The following is a 22,424-nucleotide window of genomic DNA, read 5'->3' as shown; positions in this document are numbered from 1 at the left end:
CATGTAACAAAGAAAAACTGAAGGCTGTTAGCGAACAGAGACGACTATGGAGTGAGAACAGCTAAACGTAATGTGGGATCCTGAATAGAATCCTGGAATAGAAAAGTGTCGTTAGTACAAAAATTGGTGCAATTGAAATAAGGTCTGGAGTTCAGTCAATAATGTTGGACCAATTTTAATTTCTTGCTCTTTATAATTACACTATGGTTATGTAAAATGTTAACGTTAGGAGAAATGGGCTAAGGAATATAATTAAACTCTGTACAGCTTATGCAAACTTCCTGTAAGTCTAAAATTAGTTCAAAATAAAAAGCTTTTTTTACAAAGAAATAGAGCAATAATTATACCATTAAGAGTGATAACCGTCAAGTGAAATAAAAGTAGATATGGTTAACGGAGGTTTTACCATCCATGCTGTTCGGAGTCAGAATAGTTCCCTTAGGGAAGAGAGGTTCACAACTGAAAAGGGACTCTGGGCGCTGGTAATGGTCTGTTTCTGGATCCAGGGTGCTGGTTACACAGATGTTACTTAGAGAAAATCAAGTGCAATTTTTAAATCTATCATCTGTCAATAAAAAGCATTCTTTAAATATGGTTTTTACCTCTGGAGAGTGGGACAAAAAATATGAGGAAAACTTTTTAGAAAATTTTGTAATTGGTAACAGCCGAATATTAATACAAGAAGTCAGAAAGGCAAACTTGAGACCCTAGGCCCAGAAGAGTCTAGAAAACACAACTGGCCTACTTTATTTCCTCATCCTTAGCACCTGATCTCCTATATGCCTCTTGAGGAAATGTGCAATTTGTGCAAGATAACCAAGAGCTAAGACTAAGAGTAGGGAATGTCTTAATGGGGAATATTAGACACAATAAGATTCACACACACCGAGCACTAGAAAATGTAAACTGTCAGAGTTTACGATATTGGACATAAAATTTTTCAACAAAACCTGGTTACTTAAGATACATGCAGATTAACCATGCAAAATTCATCGAAGTTGCTATTAGTCACAACATGAAAAATTACTTCATCTTCTGCATTATTATAGGAGGCCTAATAAATAACTAGACGGTGGGTTGAGAATTACTCTACCCTTGAGGTAGTTAAGATGATAAAAAACAATCATAAAAAGTGTTACATATATTAATATCAAAAGTCAAATTAATGTACTAGTTCTCTGTTTTCACTAAAGGCAAATCTGAGTCAAACTGTTTCTTTCCAGGGTGAAATACTAGAGTGAATTTTACACAAATGGGAAAAAAAATTAAGTAAGTTAGAGGCTTTGCTACTATGATAAATTAGATAGGTAGGTAGGTAGCTAGGTAGGTAGGTAGCTAGGTAGGTAGGTAGATAGACAGATAAGAGCCAGTCTAAGCTCCACTGAGTAGTTTGTGAGACTGCTTCAATATGTGCAGGTAACTAAAGATGAAGAGGAAAAAAAATCCCTTTGTGCTATATTTTCTGCTTTGATAACAAGGTATGTACCGTCACTCTTGTTTTTGAATACACTTATTTTCTTGTTGCGAATTCAGTTGACCAGATATGCACACAGCATCATTAAGCACAGCATCTTGGCCTATGAAATAAATGGTGCTCGTGCTCTGAGAGGAACAGTAAACACTGCCACTGTTATTTGCTATTATATTTTTACTCTTCTTACTTTTTGGAATACTTTTAGCTTCTTTTCTTTCATCACAATTTTAAGAGCTGACATCATTTCATTATACCCATTTTTATTTTAGCCTATATATATTTAATTTTTGAACAAGTCAAAAGGACATGTAGCGCATAATATTGACCTTACGATAAAATCAAAATATTTGTTACCAAGACATTAAGTTAACATCTTAAGTATGTACTTGTTTTTATTCACAGTAAACCAGTCAGTGTAATAGATTCACACAGTTCATAATCATGATTTAACCAATTAACTGAAATTCAGCTGAATTTAAGATACCACATATAATGTTACACAAAAATGGTCTATTTTTAAAATTATATTAAACAGTGACACTAGTGAAAGGATGATCAATCAGAAACAATGGCTAATTTTCAAATCACTCACTTATATTTGAATGAATTCACAACACACTACAAAAAAAAAAAACAACCCAGAAACTAAACAACTAAGAAGCTCTCAAGACTTTTAGGTTCTTGCATGAGTGCTGCAGGCCTAAGACAATAGTTTAGTAACGTAACATAATGGAGTGGCTAGGACTAGTCATACAGATTCATGTCTGAGCCCCAGCTCTGCCATTACTGTCTTTCTAGTCCCAGTAAAGCAACTTGTGTCACTTATAAAAAGAAAAAAATCATAAACCTATGTCACACTTTTGAGGAGGACTGAGATCTGTATCACCTAGTAGGTGTTGGCTAAAGTAAACCATTAGAAATTCATGAATGCAAAGTACTCAGATTATGAATCTTTATCTTGTTACTTAATCCTAGAAAATGTTTTTGGGGTTTTGTTTTTTACATTTTGTAAAAATGATTTCACTTTTTTTCAATGAACTGCTTATGCTAATAGTATCTTTAGAACCTTACTTTCCTTATCATTTCTCTCATCTCGGAATGCATTATGGGGAAGAGAGTTTTGTATATAGTGACCCCTTTCTAAAAAGTCCTCTTATACCATGTTTCCCCAAAAATAAGACCTAGCCGGATAATCAGCTCTAATGCGTCTTTTGGAGCAAAAATTAATATAAGATCCAGTCTTATATTATACTATATTATAATATATATAGTAAAATAAGACTATAGTAAAATAAGACTCGATATTATATTATATTGTATTGTATTGTATTATATTATACTGGGTCTTATTGTAAAATAAGACCCGGTCTTACATTAATTTTTGCTCCAAAAGATGCCTTAGAGCTGATTGTCCGGCTAGGTCTTATTTTCGAGGAAACATGATATGATGGAATTTCTCACAGAGTTTCAGTTTATGTTTGTTAGAACGCCTGCACAGGTAATGTACTCTGTTACCTTTGACTACTAATTCATTCAACTTAAAAATACATAATCACTATGCTAAAATCTTTTTCCTACTTGTAAAGACTTCAGAACAAAAAATGTATTTAGTGCACAGTATACTTATCTGACAACTTTTCCAAACTTCTGTTAACCTAGAAATCATTTGATTGACTACCATTTGTTAGTTGTATAGGTTCTTACAGCAACTGCTTATCATCATTATCATCATCATCATCATCATCATCATCATCATCTCTCTCTCTCCTTTGAACAGCATCTAATAGATCCTTTTCTTTTATAGGTAGTTTTATATCACACCACAATTTCAAAGATGCTATGAAAGAAAACTAACAGATTGGTTTTTGAATTGTTCACTCTCAAGTGGACTGTAAAAGAAAAACTGGTGCTTCCAGTTTTGATTAAACATTTTATTTTGGCAGCTTTGAAATACATACTGTTTTTCCACATTTATATTATTTGTTATTTTACAAATGATTTAATTTAAATAGAATTGAATTAGTCACTTTAACAAACTCATTCTTCAATAACAACATATTTGGCTCCTTTTTAAAGTAAAGAGGAATCTGTTAAATAAACTTAGTATGCTTTCGAGTATTCAAAAAAAAAAGATTTTGGGCTTCTTCAAACTACTTTCCCCACACTTAGAATTCTTTAAGGACTGAGGACTGTCACACGCCTTTATTAGTTCAGGGCCTCACAATGCCTGTAACACAGTAAGCTCTCCATGGCTGTCTACTGAGTGACTCACCCATGCTTACTATCTAGCTGACAGTTCAACATCATCCCTTAAGAACAAGGAAGGTAAAAAAAAAAAAAAAAAAAAAAAGTGGGTGGGGGATGGTGAATTTAAAAGGATAGTAAACAGAAAACAGCATAAGGAGTTGGAAAGTACTCAAAATCGAAATCTAATTAGATCATTACAGATTATTCCAATGGGGAAGAAAAGACTTTAAAGAGATACCTGCATTTTAAAACAAAGATGACTCTGGCTGCAATGCGTAAGGACTAGAGACAGAAAAGGACTGGAAGAAGGAAGGTCAATAGTATGTAAGCTATTACTGTTGTGCAGAAAAGAAGGAAGGGAGGCGCAGACTGTTGTTAACGGCAACAACATTGGGAAAGGAGAGCAATCGAAGTGGATTACCTTTTCACTTTAAGCATCTCTATCAAGAAAAGTTCTCTTCAGATAGGATGGGGTGAAACAAGCATTGGGGTCCTGCCCAAAAAAATGGGCATTTGATCAATTTAATCAACGAATTAGTGGAAACCAAAGCTCAATATGGATGAGAAGATTGAAGAGACTCCCCAATTGCTCTAAGTAAACGTTCAACAAGGTATACAGAGCTCTAGATGAAATTTCCATGCAGCTGTTGGCAATTGTTTTGAAACTATGGAGAATAGGAGAGGTTGCTAGAAGACTGAAACAGGAAAATATAGTGCTACTGTTCAAAAAAAGAGAAAGAGAATCCTGCCAACAATTGATCAGCGAAATTAAATGTAACTCTAGATAAGATTCTAGAATCATTACTGAGAGAAGTTTGTGAGCATAGAAAAAGTAATAACCAACATTTGCTCCTGGAAACCAGTATACAGTAGTACCTTGGCTTTTTTTTAAAGATTTTTTTTTGGGGGGAGAAGGGAAACAGGAATAGTGTGTACTTCCAGGACTTTTTTCCAAGTCAAGTTGTTGTCCTTTCAACCTTAGTTGTGGAGGGTGCCGTTCAGCTTCAAGTTGTCCTTTCAGTCTTAGTTATGGAGGGCGCAGCTCAGCTCCAGGTCCAGTTGTCGTTGCTAGTTGCAGGGAGCACAGCCCACCATCCCTTGTGGGAGTCGAACCGGCAACCTTGTGGTTGAGAGCCCACGGGCCCACGTGGGAATCGAACTGGCAGCCTTCGGAGTTAGGAGCATGGAGCTCTAACCGCCTGAGCCACCGGGCCAGCCCCCAGTACCTTGGTTTTCGAACGTAATCCATTCCGGTTCGAGTTCTGAAACGTTCGAAAACAGCCGACAGCTAGGCCCCAGGATCTTGCTCTCAGTGGAAGCCACGTGACATGTTCGACTTCTGAGGTGTGTTCGAAAACCGAAGCATTTACTTCCAGGTTTATGGTGTTCGTAAACCGAAATGTTCATCAACGAAGACGTTGGAAAATTGAGGTACTCCTGTAGCTCCATTAAGGACATATAGTAACAGATTAATGCTCTTTTCCTGAGTTATTGAACTGACAGGATTTTAAAACTGAAGTATAGAAAAGTATCTGGTTTTAGGAAGGCAACTGTTAAAGTTCCTTATATATTCCTTATGAAAACTTGGGAAAATTTGAGATGGACAATAATAAATTAGCTGGATTTCTAACTGGCTGAACAACTTGAACCAAAGAATGAGATTTTTTTAAATCAACATGAAAAGAAGTCTCTAGCAGGGCAAGAGATCTACCTAGTCAATATTTTAATAAGATTGGATGACCAAATCAACGTATTTTCTTTAAATTGTGGATGATAAAGGGGTTCTACAAAAACTAACCTTACCAGGTGATCTGTCACAAATTCCTAACTGGGCAGGTCACAGTGGGTAGTCATGCCCCCGGCATATCACTTATCTTTGCCTTAAGCAAGCCCTGTCCATTGTTTCTGTGCATCTAAGTTAACACACGTTTGAAATGGCTCTTTGCAGAACCCTCAAGCAAAACCACCCTCAAGAGAGCACAGAATCCTGTTAACTGTCCTGTAATCCAATCCCTGCCTTGCTCTCTCCCACTCTCTCCCACCTTCGTGTAATCTTCCTTCCCTCCTTAATTCCAAATGCATAAAAGAAGCTGAAAACTCATTCTGGGAAGCATTTTTCTGTCTGTTGAGATCTTGCTTCTAGGCTATCCTCTGTTTAGCTCAAATAAATTTTTATTAAAAAATCTCTATCGGTTTGGATGTTCTTACATCAACAAAGTCAACAGACTGGAAACAATCTCACAAGATAAAATTTAATTCAGATAAAGTCCTACCAAAAAAAATATCCTATTAAAGAATTGGATATTGCTTCTAGGCTATCCTCTGGTGGCTCAGGTGGTTGGAGCGCTGTGTTCCTAATGCTGAGGTTGTCGGTTCGATTCTCACATGGGCCAGTGAGCAGCGCCCTCTACAGCTAAGAGTGTGAACAACTGCTCTCCCTGGCGCTGGGCTGCCATGAGCAACGGACAACTGGCAAGAGCTGCCGAGCTGCCGAGCTGACTACAACCAGCAGCTTCAACCTGGGGGAGCGCAAGACTCATGATACCAGCAAGGGCCAGGGAGCTGTGTCCTATACAACTACACTGAGAAACGACTTGAACCGGAGTGGGGGCCGGGGAGAGAGGCAGGAGAAGAGGGGAAAAAAGGAATTGGGAAAGCATGGACAAAACAACTCAAGAATTTTAGCCGATTAAAAGATCAATAATAATAGGTAACACACATAGCACTTAAATGCCAGAGACCATTCTAAATGCTTTACGTGTTCATTTATTCTTTATAAAAACCCTACGAGATAGGTGCTCTTATAAACCCTATTTTACAGATGAGAAAACTGAGGCCCAAAATGTTCCCATAATTTACTCACGGTCACCCAGCTAGATTGTAGAGCCAGGATTTAAACCCAAGTAGGCCAGCCCGAGTTCATCTTAACCAGGATATTATTATGGATTAACAGTGTGATATGGTTGCCAAAAAAGCAACTCTCCTCTTAAAGTACATGTTTTACAAGCAGAGGTAACTTATAGTCTTTTCTACTGGTTAATATCTAATTTTGGGTACCACACTTTTAAGAATATGGATGAATAAAACAAATCCACAAATAACCCATCAGTATTGTCAGGATGTTCAAATCAAAACAATAAAATCATTAGAAAAAATTAAAGACTGAGAATAGTGCGTCTAGAGATGAAATGAATCAGTGGAATACAAGTATCTTCAAATATCTGGAAACCCACATATACAAGAGACAGTACTTGAACCAGTGAAGATATAACATCTAGTTCAGTAAAAGAAAAAATTTTTATAAAAATTAGAGTTTTACAGATGTTTCTTTACAATAGTTTCTTTACCTTAGTTTCTTTACCTTAGAAACTATTGAACTATGAATCTTCTCTCCAGAAAAATACAGAAATGCATATAATTTTGCATACGATTTCCAAGGGTTCAAAGTCTAATTTTAAATCTACTCATGCTCTAACCCTAGAATCATCTATCCCAGATTAAAATGGAAAGGTCAAGAATGAGGAGGCAAGTATATTTAATAATTCTTAAAATTCATTACAACTTAAAATTCTACAATCTAAAAAAACTCTCAACTCTGTGCTTTCTAGTTTCTTCTGAGATATATTATGATACATATTGCAATAAGAGTTTAAATATGATGACAAAGTCAGAAAAAAAGTCAAGTTTGTCAAGCGACAATATAAACTGACTAAGTTCATAGATAGTATGGCTTATTATTTAACTTTAAAAGAAACAGCCCTAAGTTTAAAATTAAAAAACAAGATGCTAATATACTACTCCTCAATATCTAATATTTAGTGCTCAAATTAGAAATTTCCTCCTCTTTTAAAACATCATCTTAAACCCTCCCTCTCCATCCTTTGTTCCTGGTTAACTGTTAAGACTGACAGACCAAGAAACAATGAACTAGAAGTCAGAATACTTAGGTTCTAATTCACTTGCCATGAATTTAATTTTGGCTTAGTCTGTCTCCTCACCATGTCCTAAAAACTTTAACGTATCTAAAATGGCTTTAAAATTGGTGAAGTGCTATGTAAATATAAGTAACTCATATATTATGCATAAAACATAAATTACCAACAGCAAGAAGACAAAGCCAGTCTTTCTATCATGTTAAAAAAAAAAAGGCAAATGTATATTCACATTTCAGTTCCTAATTATAAAGAACAATCTTTGAATCCTTTAGGGTATGTTTTAGTGTATCATTTTCATCCACAAATACTTTCCACATTAAGGATAAACACACCTGAACATCCAATTTCAAGTTATATTGAGAGGACAGAGCTCAGACAGTTAAGAATTTGGGCTGCAAAGGAAAAACCTGAAGGTGCCAGTGGACTACACGTTTACAGCAGCTGGGGGGAAAGTCACATGATCACAAAATGGTAATTAAAGTATTACATTGAAAAATCCGTTTTCTCTCTTATAGAACTCAAAAGAACTAAAGTGTTAGGAGTTTAGTAAGTCTTGAGCCTTTATTAACGAATATAAGTGCCACATTTCTGAAACTGCAACTGTCCTGCCAGAACAGTGCTAGACACCATGTCTGCCATTAGACTAGACTCTAGTTCCAGGCACAAGATGTTCTAATAAATAACAAACGCTCTGAGAGCCAGTACACAAGTACGATAGAATCCAGGTTCTAAGCATTTGATTTTTCTCTTTGGTGCTACTTGAGAATGGATACTGCTATTAAAGATTTATTATAGTAATAGGATAGTGATAAAGCTTTAGCTAAATTATAGACTAACCAATAAAATGGAAAAGCAACATCCACTATCAGATCAACTAAATGAGACAGGGTCATGATTATGCTGTGTAGAGGACAGATGAATAACTTCAACTATATTTATTAGGTGAAGCTGATTTCAAGCCATTAAGAAAAAAGTGCCCAGAAAAATTAGGCTTGTAAAAGTCCAATGAAAAAACACAAAACTAAGGTTTGGGGGAGCATGGGGAAGGAAGAGAATGAGCTACTGGCTTACTAAAAAGAGAGCAAGTAAGTGGGACAAGGAGTCTGAGCCCTTTGAGATAGAATGAGGAAAAGTACCCAAAGGCCCAAAAGGAGCTTCAGCAGCGAATATGGAAAGGGATGAGCCTGTTAACTGTTTCAACAGAAAAAGAGAAACAGTACAGGGAACTTTTCTGAATCAGCATTCATAGCTGTCAATAATAAATATGCCTAACTCATGAAGTGCACTTAATATATTGTGAGCTTTGTTCCAAATGCATTCCACTGCTTAGTCCATGTACTATTCGCAACACCTGGAATAGGCAAATATTACTATATTACAGATGAAGAAACTGAGATCACCCAATGCAAGGTAACACCAGAGGCGCTCTGAGCGCTCATCCATCCACTTAGCTGAACTGTCTCTCTGCGAGACCCTACAAAAACCTTTATATTTTCTATGGACAGGGACCTTGGCTCTCTAGAATTTCTCAAAAGAGTCTGGGCCCAAAAAAGAATCCTCTACTTTAAAGTTCCTTCGTGGGGCATAGGAGGTTCTTCCAAGAGCACACAGCTTTGGAACTCAAAAACACCTGGTAGAGACAGATGGGGGGTGTGGGTCACGAAAGGGAGGGGAGGGGGGGAGTCAGAAAACCAGATTTAGAAGCCACCCTTCTCCCCTGAAGAGACCGAAAAAGTAAAAAGCAGCCTTTCCTCTACTCCACGAGGCGTGACTCAGGGACGTTGCCTCCCCCCAATTTCCAAGGGTGGGGGTGGAGGGGCTTCGTGATTTCCGACTCTCCTCCAGGCAGTCACGGGTGACTCGGGCAGGACCGGGAGAACGCGTGGGAATAAACAGATAGGACTCGGAGTGACCGGGGGCCCCGAGGCGCAGGGAGGGAAAGCTGCCCGGGAGCACGCCGGGCGGGTCCAGAGGCCCTCCGCCCCAGGCCTTACCGCCGTGCGGCTGCAGAGGACCAGGCGGCCACGCAGGGCTGTTCTTCCGCGCCTGGGGTGCCCGTCCTCGGCGGGGGCCCGGTCCCGACGGACTCACACTCGCCGCGCGGCCTGCCCAGTCCAGATCCTGGCGGGCGAGGCCCCGGGACGCCACCGTGCGCGCGCCCTCGAGCCTGCCAAAGAGAAAGGGTCAGGGCGCGCCCCGCGTGCCGAGCAGCGGTGGCGGCAGCAGGCGAGATCGCAGGCGGCTCCGTCCGCCCTCACCCGCCCAGGCACTGCCCCGCTTCCCCCGCGCGAGCTTTGGCGGCGGAGCAGCACGGTGAGCGCCGGTTGGCCCGCGGCGTGAATGACGTAAGGCGCCGCTCCCACGGATTGGCCGGGCCGGCGGTGCGTGCGAGGAGTAAACAAACCCCGCCTCCAGGCTTCCCACAGAGGGGAGGGGGCCGGGAGGTGAAGGTGCTGGACCTCAAGCGTTCTGCCCCTTCCCCGGGGCTGCGCGGCGGAGATGCCCCGTCGGTCCCCTGCAGTGACCTCGGCACCAAGCTCGCCAGCAGCCTCCTGAGCGGGCTGCAGGCCTGAGGCCTAAAATTTATAGACACGCCCTTCGCCCCCTCCACTCCCCAGGGCTTGCGTGGGAATCTTGACTTTTCCATCCGCCCCCACCCCCCCAGGCCCAAAGCAGGAAAACCCCATCTCTCTTAGAAAGAGGGGAACTAAGATGATTACATCTCCGACCCCAGGCTTTTGATGGGTTCCCCCCTCACTCCGCCCCCCCCACCCCCCCACCCCCGCTCTGGGGATCAGCGAGGAAGGGAATAGGGAAGAGTGACTGTGAGGCCACGTGTGGGGCCAAGTGTGGGGCACCCTGTAATTATTCAGACAGTGGGTGAGAGATCACTGGGAATGTGGGTTCTTTGATACCTAGGCAAGTAAGATCCAAAGCAGGTCAGGTCACCACATCACATGGAAGCTGAAGTGAAAATGGAGGCCCACACCCCCCAAATATCCATCTATTTATTAAAGCATTTGTCTATTAATCCTGTACCTATGTGAAAAATCACGTGTGAGCTTATATTCTAGTGGAGTGGAAAAGAACATGCAAAAGAAATAAGCAAATATATATATATATATTACATGCTGATGCGTGCTATGGAAAAAAGGTGTTTGGAAAGATGGCTTGTGTTAAATAGGGTGCTTAGAGAAGGTGCAGAAAAGGTGCCATTTAAGTAAATACCTAAAGGAGGTGAGAGAGATGAGAGAGCACCTTTGGACCTTTCTCTGGGGTGGGGTGGAGAGACAATTCCTGCATCATTGTAAATAGATAAAGTCCTCCCAGTTCAGGAATGTCAAATGCGTACTCCTGGGACTGACTCTAAAATGCAAAACCCCAATGGAGTGATTACCTTACATTGTCCAGTAACAAGTCAATAGGATTTATTTAGTTTCCACAGAAATTTTGTTAAGGTTTCAATGTAACAAATACTCTTCAAAAACTTTAGGCATAAAGATACAAAAATGAGCAGGACAGACAAAATCTCCACCCTCAAGAAACTCAGTCTAGCAGGCAAGATGGATTGTAAACTACCTCAGTACAATGTATAAACAACCATAATGGAAGTAGACACATACAGCTCTTGAGCTAACGGGGGGGCGGGGGTGGAGGGGTGGGGGTGTGGATATTATTAAGGATCTATAACTCTCTCAGGATCTCTCTTGATCTATAAAGAAAATTCAGTACTAAATTTTGGAGTAACGCGATGGTTATCAGGGATTCTCTAATTTCTTTGTAACTTTCTAAGGTGAGAGTCCAAAGATAATATTAAATTGAACCATATGAAATTGCTAATATTTGGCAATTTTCATATGACTCAACGTACTCTCCAGTAGAGTTAATATGTGGATTTTGCTATGTAATGTATACAGTGTTCAATAAATGATGGCGATTATTTTGATCATTTGATAATTATTACTTTTTAAAGAAATGATTTAAAATCAATGTTTCATAACACCTTCCAACACCACGAAGTAAAATGGGCAGTGAAAGTTCCAAAATTTCCATTTTGATCTAGCTGTTTTGATCTAGCTGTTTCCAGTTTGATCTAGCTGTGAATTTCCATGACCTAATCAGGGTATGATGTAAAAGACACTAAATGCTAGTTTCACAGCAGGCCAAGAAATTCAGAATAAGGAACAGCTTGGTTTTGAAGCCAAAAACTGAAAATTCTCCAGAACAGAATAAATTGTCAAGTTGCTTCAGGGAGGAAAATTTATGTAAATCAATTTTTTATTCCCACTCACAGTTCCAATTTAGCAATTTGCACAACAGTCGGCTTTCTCTCTTCCTTGTCATTTCCCCATTAAGGGATCTTATTTCCTTTGAAAAGAAAAATAAAGCTTCCACCATCTCCAGTGCCAGAGAGTAGATGTCTGAAATATGACAGAACACTTATTGATTCAGCAAGCACTTATTGTATGCCAAGAACAGTGCAAGTCATTGGAAATACAAACATAAGTGCCCAAAAAGCTCCGTGCATGGGTGTTCCTTGTGCTTAGAATAATCCCCCAGTTCACCCACACCTCAACTACATGTGCCTTCTCATAAGCTTAAACGACACTTTCTCCAGAAAAGCTCTCTTGGACTCGCCATCTCTAGCTCTCTTCCCATCAAATTTGGTTTATCTTTCTAACATTCATCAGGCTTGTAATTACTCATTTGGTATCTGTGTCCTGTTAGACTGTAAGCTCCTTGAGATACACAGCCATGTCATTCTATTCACTATCCTCCGTGCTTCAGACAAGTTCAGTAAGTTTTTATTGAATGGATGAGAGTGCCCCGCAAAGTTGGAAAGAGGAGAGAGGTGTAAATAAATAAAGTCTCTACCTGTAAATATGTGGGCCAAGAGAGGGTCATGAAAGAGACAGATCTGTTACAGTTAAACCTGAGGAATTTCCATGTGCTGCGCTTCTCCTTGGGCTGGATGCAGCTCTTTGTAGATGGAACAGTAGGACAGCTGGAGCAGGGCCTCTCAATCTTTAATGTGCACAGCAATCACTTGGAGAGCTGATTAAAATTCAGACTCTGAATCAGTAGGTCTGAGGTGGGGTGTAGAGTCTGCATTTCCAACAAGCTCCCAACTGGTACTGCTTCACCAAACACCACAGTTTGAGTAACAAGGTCTTTAATGACGTCTTTCTATCATACGAAATGATCTATAGTTGTCTGGACAGTTGCAGATACGGCTTTTCTTTTCTTTTTAAAGCATTCTATGCTCACACCTAATCCATCCAGTGACTGACAAAAGAAATAACAAGAGAAAAATGTGTTAAATCAAGGTCTTGTCTTCCAGAGATGGTTCTATTGTGTGCAGTTTAATCCCATTAATAAGGCAAAATAGAATCAAGCCTTGGAGTTTCCTCAGCGTGGGACACAGTTCATTTCTGGAATGACTAGGTTAGGGCAGTGGAAGGATTTTACAGTCATCCTTAATAAAAGCAACCTCTTCTTAATATCAAAACTAAAATCTTTTTTATGATAAGATATTTTATTCATCCTAAAAACATAAAGCAAATGTGAAGTATATGGAAACATGTAAACCCTCATGTACCAGTTTAAGAGAGAATATTAAAAGAGAATATTTGCTGGGGCCCCACGTGTTCCTTTCCAATGTGTCCCTCTGCCCTTCCCTCCCCAAAATAGCCATGCCCTGAATTATAATCCCCTCGGTTTTCCTTATAATTTTAACACATATGTATGTAACTCCAATATATTGCTTTGTTTTGCATGTTTTTGAACTACATATATTTGGATTCAAACTTTATTATTCATCTGCAAATTATTACTACTATTATTTTGCTCAACATTTTGTTTGAGAGAGTCCACTGACTTGATAGATTTGTTCATTCATTTTCACTGATGTACAAATAACAAAATCTACATAATCCATTCTCTTATTGATAGGCCTTTGGGTTTTCCACCTTTTTGTGTATTCTGTTGTTATGAATATTTTCATACACCTTTCCTTTGTACATGTGAAAGTTTCCATAGGGTCTTAGTTTATCTACAGGGGTGGGAGTCAAAATATTTAACAACTGGTAATACACAAATCTTTGTGTTCTCCTTCCCCACTCTGACTGAGACAAATTCTTATATGCAAATGGTTCATTTTGGAAAATGATTCCAAAAAACAGGAGTAGGGGCTAGGTAGAATGAAACATGAAGGAGGAAAAGCCAATCCATGGTCATGTTTGCGGTGATCACGGATGGAGGTCACTGAGGCTTCACCACGCAGGAGACTCCCCAGTGAGCTGTGAAGAGCACACCTCAGAATTGTCCACTTAGGGAATGGAAGAGGCTGTATTTAGACACTGGCTCCCATCTCCATTGTTTAAAAGTTACACCATAGGGGGGGAGGGGGTTCACAGTGTGAGGGATATAAATGATGAAAGTCTAAGTATTACCTTGTCTTGTACACCTGAAACTAATAAATTTAAAAAATAAAATAAAAAAATAAAACAAAATAAAAAAAGTTACACCATAGGGTACCAACTCTCTAGCACTTCCAGGTTTGACCATAGGTGAAAATGGCAAGGGTGGGTTTGAGTATTCCAAGCTGGGAGGGAAGAGAAATTCCAACTCAGAAAACAGAAGATATGGGAAGACAAGTTGCTATCAGCTTACACCTGGGCCGCTGATTGCTACAACTGGAATAAAAAAAGGTGGGTCAAAAGTGTGTAAAGAACATCAGAGAAATAAGATTATCAATTTACTGATGCATACAAATTGGAACCTATATTTACTGTCTTGCACAAATAGGAATATTTTGTATTATTCTGAAACATCGTTCTGAAGCATTTACACAAATCAGCTTATTTTAATAAAAAAGATTGGAAACATTATGAGAGCTGTATACAAAATATGTATATTGTACAGTATACTTAACATTCTAAGTAAAAATATTCTAAACTGTTTTGCTATGATGCAGTATCAGTACCACACTATGAGGTACAGAAGAAATATGAGAACTTTATTGCTCAGCACATTATTAAATCAAGTTCAAATGCTATATACATTTTGCCTAGAAGGATTTGAAAATCCTACATGATGACTTAAGTCACTGGACTGTTTTTTTTTTTAAGTTTAAAAAACTTTTTTAAGTTTAAAAAACATTATGTAGGATTTATTTAAGGATATGGCTCATTTAGCACACAATCCAATTAAATGGGCGAAAGAGATGAACAGACATTTTACTGCAGAGGATAAGAAGATGGCAAAAAAGCACGTGAAAAGATGTACAACATCATTATTAATTAGAAAAACACAAATTAAAACCACACATCCATCGCATGGCTAAATAAAATGTCACAACACCAAATGCTGGTTAGGGTTAAGATTAGTGTTAGGTTTAGGGTTAAGACTAGGGTTAGGTTTATTGTTAGGGTTATAATTAGTTTTAGAGTTAGACTAAGTTTAGATTTACGGTTAGGTTTGGGTTTATGGTTAGGGTTAAGGGTTATGTTTAGGTTTAGGGTTAGTTTTAAGGTAAGGGTAAAAGTTACAGTTAGGTTTAGGTGTAAATAAAGGTTAGGATTCAAAAGTAGGTTTTGATGTTCGGATTAGTGTTAGGGTTATATTGGGGGTTCTTTTTAGGGTTAGGGGTAAGTTAAGGGGTAATGTTTAGGGTCAGGCTGAGGAGCAGGTTTAGGGTTAGGTTTAAAGTTAGGGTTAGAATTAGGTATTGTTTGGAGTTAGGGTTAGGTTTATATTTAAATTTCAGTTTAGAGACAGGGTTAGGGTTAGATTTGGTGTTAAGGTTTAGATTATAGTTAGGTTAAATTTATTGTTAGGGTTAGATTTAGGGTTTAGTTTAGGGTTAGTCTAGTTTTAAGGTCAGGGTTATAGTAGTTAGGTTTGAGTTTAGGGTTTATGTTAGGCTAAGAAATATGTGTAGGTTTATGTTTAGAATTAAGGTTGTGGTTAGGATTTAGGTTTAGTGTTTGGTGTTAATATTAGTATTAAGGTTATTGCTAAGTTTAGGTTTCAGGTTAAGGTTATGTTTTGCGTTATGTTATGGCTTGTTTTAAGGTTAGAATTAGGGTTATGGTTGAGTTCAGAGTTTAAATTAAAGTTAGGTGTAGGGTTAGGGTTATGTGTAGGATTTGTGTTAGTGTTAGGGTTAAAGTGAATTTTAGTGTTCAATTAAGGTTAGGTTTAGGATTTAGGTAATGGCTATGTTTAAATCCATGTTAATTATATAGTTAGAATTAGGGTTAGGATTAGGTTTGGTGTTAGGTTTAGGTAAGGGTTAGGTTTTAGTGTTAGGTTTAGTGTCGAGATAGGGTTTGATTTCTTTTTGATATTATACTACTTTCTGCTTTCGTATACATTGAAGATTTTCAATAACATAAAGATTAAAGTTTGGAAAAAGATATCATAAACAATATTAAAAAACAAGTTGCAAGTTAGGAGATGATATCTGTAGGATATATAATTGACAAAGGATTACTACTTCCCCAAATACCCAAAATTCCCAGTTCTCAAAGGCATGAACACCATTTCTCATTACCCCACGTAATAATCTTATCCATTTACAGTATGACCTTGGACTAGTTACTTCATGAAGTCAGAAAGGCAAGGAAGGAATTTTCTACTTTTCTGGTTTTCCTATGACAATCCAAGAGCTGCTGTTAGTTGTCATCAACCTGTCCACGTCCAAGAAGCTCTGAGCCAAGATACCTGACTTTGGATTGTTTCTCTGGACTGCCTTAACCTGTGCTCCTGTAGTTGGCAGAACCTGAAAATTCACTCATTTCCCTGTATTTCTTCCCTATTTCTCTATTCATTCGAAATCATGTCATTTTAGGTCTTTCAGCCTTGCATATTTTTTTCATTTATGGATGTCTGTATCCAAAAATATTCTTAAGCCTTTAATATGTGCCAGGTACTGAGGAAGGCTTTCAAGGTTAAATTTCTTTTCATTTTTGTTTTTTTAATAGCTTTATTGAGATGTAATTGACATACCAAAAATTGCACGTATTTAACATATGCCATTTGATAGGTTTGAATCTATGCATAACCTGTAGAACCAAGACAAATATGTGAACAACTGCTTTTATAATACTTATAGTCTAATAAGGGAGCCATACTTTAATAAAAAATTCACACAGGTAAATGTAAAAGATAAATATGGTGGTGAATGCGGGATGGTTGGTTAGCTCAGTTGGTTAGAGCACAGTGCTCTTTATAACAAGGTTGACGGTTCGATCCCCACGTGGGCCGCTGTGAGCTGCGCCCTCCACAACTAGATTGAAACAACTACTTGACTTGGAGCTGATGGGTCCTGGAAAAACACATTTAAATAAATAAAAGTTTAAAACAAAACAGAAAAGAAAACTGACCCTATTTATATATATAGCGAGTACCATGAAATACAGATGCAGTATTTAAAGAACAGTATGTCAAGGGTACTATAGGAATTTTGAGTGATGGCTTATGAGGTTAGAGACATGTGTGGGAGTGCAGAGTGTGGTTTTTGGACATCCCAGAAAGAATGCACCGCATGTAGATAGACATAGATGATTTGAAGAGGAAACCATAGGCTACGCCATTTTATAGAAATTAAAAGTGAGTCAGAGCATAGTAGATACCTGTAGGTGAGAGGTATCTCAATTCCTCACTGAAAAACCATCGTCCCCACCCCGCTGACTCCATATAATTCTGTAGCGCTGACTCCACCACTGAATTCAAGAGGAGGACATGTAAATAGGACAAAGCCAGGAAGTTTACCTCATCGACATTGACTAATTCATAGACAACCACGTGAACCAAGCAAGAGCCAATCAGGGAAATCAACTTTGCATTACGTTCTGAAAAAGAGTATTTCCTCTCTTAGCCAGATGTACCTCTTATGAGGGTATAGGAGTTGGTCCTGCCTTTGTCTGAAGCCTGATTCTAAAGCCAATACAGAGACGTTAAGATCTCCAAATCCATGAAGCCCAACTTTTCAATAACAGGAAACAAAAATTCTTCAACTGGATTATTAAACATAATCGTAAGAGGGGTCCACCTTTTTCATTTGGTTCTCAGATCTATGCACTCTGGCTTTGAGGTAAGCAGCTCCATATATTGAATATACAATGTGGTCTATATATGGCAACATCTCAAACCCCCAGGGTTTTGGAAGTTCACACATGATTGTGCTAGCAGAAAAGCCGTGGGCAGGGAAATCAAATCCATACCCAGAATATGTCTACCCCAGTGAATAAAGCATCACCTTCCCCCCATGATAGGGGAGGTCAATATATTCAACCTGTCACCATGGAATATTTCCATATCAAAAACTCAGCATCAACTTCTGTGTTGGAAGCTGGGCACACAGAAGAGGTGGCAGCCAAATCAGGCTTGTAAGCGGAATGTCATGACATTCACTCCACACAGAGCCTTCCTCCCTGCTGCCATGGCCATTTTGTGCATTGTCACAATGAATATAAAAGAGGCAGAGAAAGAAGCCGAGTGACTGTCACAGGACAGGTCATACGTCTGCTGATTACGAAGAATTCCCTCCGATGCTGGCACCTCTGTGGGTAGTGGTGTGGTGATGACTATCTTTATATTCAGCCTACTCTGCGAGGTTGATCCTCATATCTCCCCCAAGAGCCCCCAGTCACCAATTTTCCAAGTGTGCTTTTCCCAAAGCTTTGATCAGCAAAGGCAAACTATTAACTACTGCTCATGAATTGTTGTAGATTTATACCTCAGCCTATTCTTCTACACAGTGTCCAACCAGATGTACCACACAAGTTCCATCCGTTGGAAGTATTTCTTTTTATTTCTTTTTTAAAAAGATTTTATTGGGGAAGGAGAACAGGACTTTATTGGGGAACAGTGTGTACTTCCAGGCTTTTTATCCAAGTCAAGTTGTTGTCCTTTCAATCTTAGTTGTGGAGGGTGCTGTTCAGCTTCAAGTTGTTCTTTCAGTCTTAGTTGTGGAGGGCACAGCTCAGCTCCAGGTCAAGTTGCCGTTACTAGTTGCAGGGGGGCGCAGCCCACCATCCCTTGCGGGATTCGAGTTGAACCAGCAACCTTGTGGTTGAGAGCCCACTGGCCCATGTGGGAATCAAACCAGCAGCCTTCAGAATTAGGAGCATGGAGCTCTAACCACCTGAGCCACTGGGCTGGCTCCGGGAGTATTTCTTTTCATCACTTTATTTCAGAGGCTGCCCCTGTGTGACACTAGTACTACAACTGACCACTTCCAGCTGTTGCTGGCAAACCGTGAAAAACTATCTATAAATCAGGCCCTGGATTTTTTTCTTTACTGTTAGCAGGTCATAAGGAACTCCCCATAAGACTGCAGGTATGAACTGAGGAAGAGAAGATACAGCAGAGGAAAGAATTATGATTTTTCTGAGCTCCCAGCCCATGAAGTTTACTTGTGCCTTTTCAAAATGGCATAGGCTCAAACTCATATACGCCAAATCAACTTGTATTTCTTTTACATGCAATTGTGTGGTTCAGTGAATCCCATCATACCTGCCCATGATAAGAAGTTCAGGTCACTTGCTGTCCCATGACCAGGTATTTAGTCACTTGCATTGTTCACGGGAAGCAGGTATTTTTAAAATGGAGAATAGGGGACAGCAAAGAAAGGCTCGTGCCATAGTTCAGCACTATGCTTCTACTGTACGATTTGCCAGTGGAATCCTACAGCAGTCTGTCTGCCACAAACACCTCTAATATAACTCAGTTTGCTGGTGCAACCTGCTCCGGTTCCAGAGACCTTTCTTGCCCTGAGTCCCATTCCAAACTGGCAGTCTATGGATTACATAGTAATGGATCGGCACTGCCTGTCCCAACGTGAAATATGTTGTCTCCAAAATCCTAAGAGGCCCACCAAGATTATGTGTCTTTCTTTGCTGTGGGCAGTATAAAATGCAGCAACTTACGTCTCACTTTCAAATGAATATCCTAGTATGTGCTCCAGAATCTTGAACTCTTAGAAATTCCAACCATTTTTTTTTTTTTTAGATTTTATTGGGGAAGGGGAATAGTGTGTACTTCCAGGACATTTTTCCAAGTCAAGCTGTTGTCCTTTCAATCTTAGTTGTGGAGGGTGCCCTTCAGCTTCAAGTTGTTGTCCTTTCAGTCTTAGTTGTGGAGGGCGCAGCTCAGCTCCAGGTCCAGTTGCTGTTGCTAGTTGCAGGGGGCGCAGCCCATCATCCCTTGCGGGACTCAAGGAGTTGAACTGGCAACCTTGTGGTTGAGAGCCCACTGGCCCATGTGGGAATCGAACCGGCAGCCTTCGGAGTTAGGAGCATGGAGCTCTAACCGCCTGAGCCACCGGGCCGATCCTCCAACCATTTTTGACAATGCCACTGAACTTTTACAGGTTTTTATCCCCCATTACCTGCCACTCTTAATTGTCTTCGTAAGACCTCTAGATTACTATCCTAATGCTTGCTCACCAGATCCCATTAGCAAGGTGTTCTTGAACTACTATGATGATCTGGGCATATAAAGATGGACAAGTTCACCCAGACTTTATTACGAGAGAGAGGAAAATGGATATAGCACTGGGGCAAGATAGTAAAGGTCACGGTTAACCCTGCTGTATACATGAAAACTTTAAAAAATTGTATTATTGGGCTGGCCCGGTGGCTCAGGCGGTTAGAGCTCCATGCTCCTAACTCCGAAGGCTGCCGGTTCGATTCCCACATGGGCCAGTGGGCTCTCAACCACAAGGTTGCCGGTTCGATTTCTCGAGTCCCACAAGGGATAGTGGGCTCCGCCCCTGGAACTAAGATTGAACACAGCACCTTGAGCTGAGCTGCTGCTGAGCTCCCAGATGGCTCAGTTTGTTGGAGCACGTCCTCTCAACCACAAGGTTGCCAGTTCGACTCCCGCAGGGGATGGTGGGCTGCGTCCCCTGCAACTAGCAACGGCCACTGGACCTGGAGCTGAGCTGCACCCTCCACAACTAAGATTGAAAGGACAACAACTTGACTTGGAAAAAAGTCCTGGAAGTACACACTGTTCCCCAATAAAGTCCTGTTCCCCTGCCCCTATAAAAAAAAAAAATCTTAAAAAAAATTGTATTATCTGCCAAAAAAATACAGCCCGTGCTTGGATCCAATACCCCCGCGCCCCGCTCTACAGCTGCCCCAGCTCCAGTGATGGTCACCTGCACTCAAATCCCTCGTGCTTAGATTCACAGCTACAGATTTCACCACTACATGATTATATTTACAACAACCTTTGTCATTCTCCGTTACCCACTGTCAAGTAGTCAGGCAGTCCTTAAGTGGCAGCTCGGTGGCTCACAGGCCACAGAGATCACTTATGCAGCTGTAAGGTTGGCTTGTCACACTTCCAGTCAACCGGTAAGGATGCAACGAGACCAAATGGATTCAGGCAAGATCAGCATGTGCTCAGGTCCCCACACACCTAGTCCCATAGGATGGCATGTAACCGCAGGACCACACGACAAACTGCACAGCCATTGAACAGCCAACTCTAAACTACAACCAAGAAGTTTTACACATTTACTCGTAAGCTAAGAAACTGTTTCTGACTAAATGAATTTTTCTTCTTGTTGAAAAAATGTCCTTTAGAATTTAAAAAAAAATTTCAACAAGGCTCTATAAGTCATAAGATTTCCTACTAGCTGTATATTTGCAAATATTCTTGTGCTTTTTCATCCCTAATAGTTTAATTGAAAATACTAATAGATTCTATTAGGAGCTTCCCTGTGCATTTTGAAGGTATTCAATTTATTTGCTGTCATCTTTTTTGCTGATGGGAGATACACTGTCACTTTTACTGTGACAAAATGACACAGTTATTCATTTTTAGAAAAGCATATCTGTTTCCCTGGTAAATATATACGATTTTTTTTTCTTTCTCTTTATCTGTAGCTTCTCCACTTGTGTGCAACTTCTACCTGAGGACAGTCTTTCTTCCTTTCCGGGCAATGCTCAGTAATTGTCTCTGGATATTTCTCCCACTTATTTTTTTCTCTATTTTCTTTTAGGTCCATATTAGACTCATTAGGAAATTGCTCAACATAATTTCAATATCTAACAGTTGTTGTTTTTTTAAACAAAACATCTCTGTATATGATGTGCTGCATTCTGGTAAAGTACTATCTTTAAATTCATTTTCTTCAATTGCGAACAGTTTAAACTTTAAAATTCTTTTTTACTATTACTGGTTTACTACAAGGGATATTTTATTATTATAAATGATACAAATGCACAGCCAGATGAATAGGTGCATGGGGCAAGGTCTGGAAGTCCCGAGTGCAGAAGCTTCGGTCCTTTAGAGCCGGACAGAACCAACCTCCTGACACATGGATGTGTTCACCACCCAGGCGCTCCCCAAACTCCATTGTCTGGGGGATTTTATGGAGGTTCCATTACGTAGGCACGACTGATTAAATCACTGGCCACAGGTGATGTGTCCAGTTTAAACTCGATCTCAAACTTTTGAGGAATTTTTCAATTATCTTTTCATATTTCGAAGTGTTCCATTTTAAAAATATATATACTTGTACTTGATTTATTCCTGCCTGTTTTGTTCTTTACTGGGAAAAAAACATCTTTTCTAAAAAACCAGCTTTGTTGAGATATAACTGATAAACCATGAACTGCACATATTTAAAGCATGCAATTTGATAAATTTTGCCATATGTATATATACATACATCCCCATAACTTAATCATTTTATAACTGGATGTTGTTCCCTTTGACTCCATCCATTTCTCCCACCTTTCACCCCC

At 39.6% G+C, this 22,424-nt stretch overlaps 1 protein-coding gene across 11 annotated transcripts in view; it reads right to left on the bottom strand.

The window, feature by feature from the left end:
- The window catches only part of TFDP2 (transcription factor Dp-2), a 152,646-nt gene extending 142,701 nt beyond the window's left edge, over nt 1-9,945 (bottom strand). For 3 of the 11 annotated variants that reach the window (XM_081072979.1, XM_081072989.1, XM_081072984.1), the window contains exon 1: nt 9,651-9,941. The gene's annotated coding sequence lies outside the window, so the exon portion shown is untranslated. Of the gene's footprint in view, nt 1-9,650 lie in introns of all 11 variants that reach the window. The other 8 variants (XM_081072983.1, XM_081072980.1, XM_081072988.1 and 5 more) reach the window with 5 other exon arrangements.
- Nucleotides 9,946-22,424: the final 12,479 nt, after the last annotated feature.

This window comes from Rhinolophus hipposideros (genome assembly GCF_964194185.1).
Source record: "Rhinolophus hipposideros genome assembly, chromosome: 14".
In the NCBI taxonomy this organism is placed as follows: Eukaryota; Metazoa; Chordata; class Mammalia; order Chiroptera; family Rhinolophidae; genus Rhinolophus; species Rhinolophus hipposideros.
Note: the sequence above shows the minus strand (reverse complement) of the source record. Positions and strands in the feature narration are given on the sequence as shown.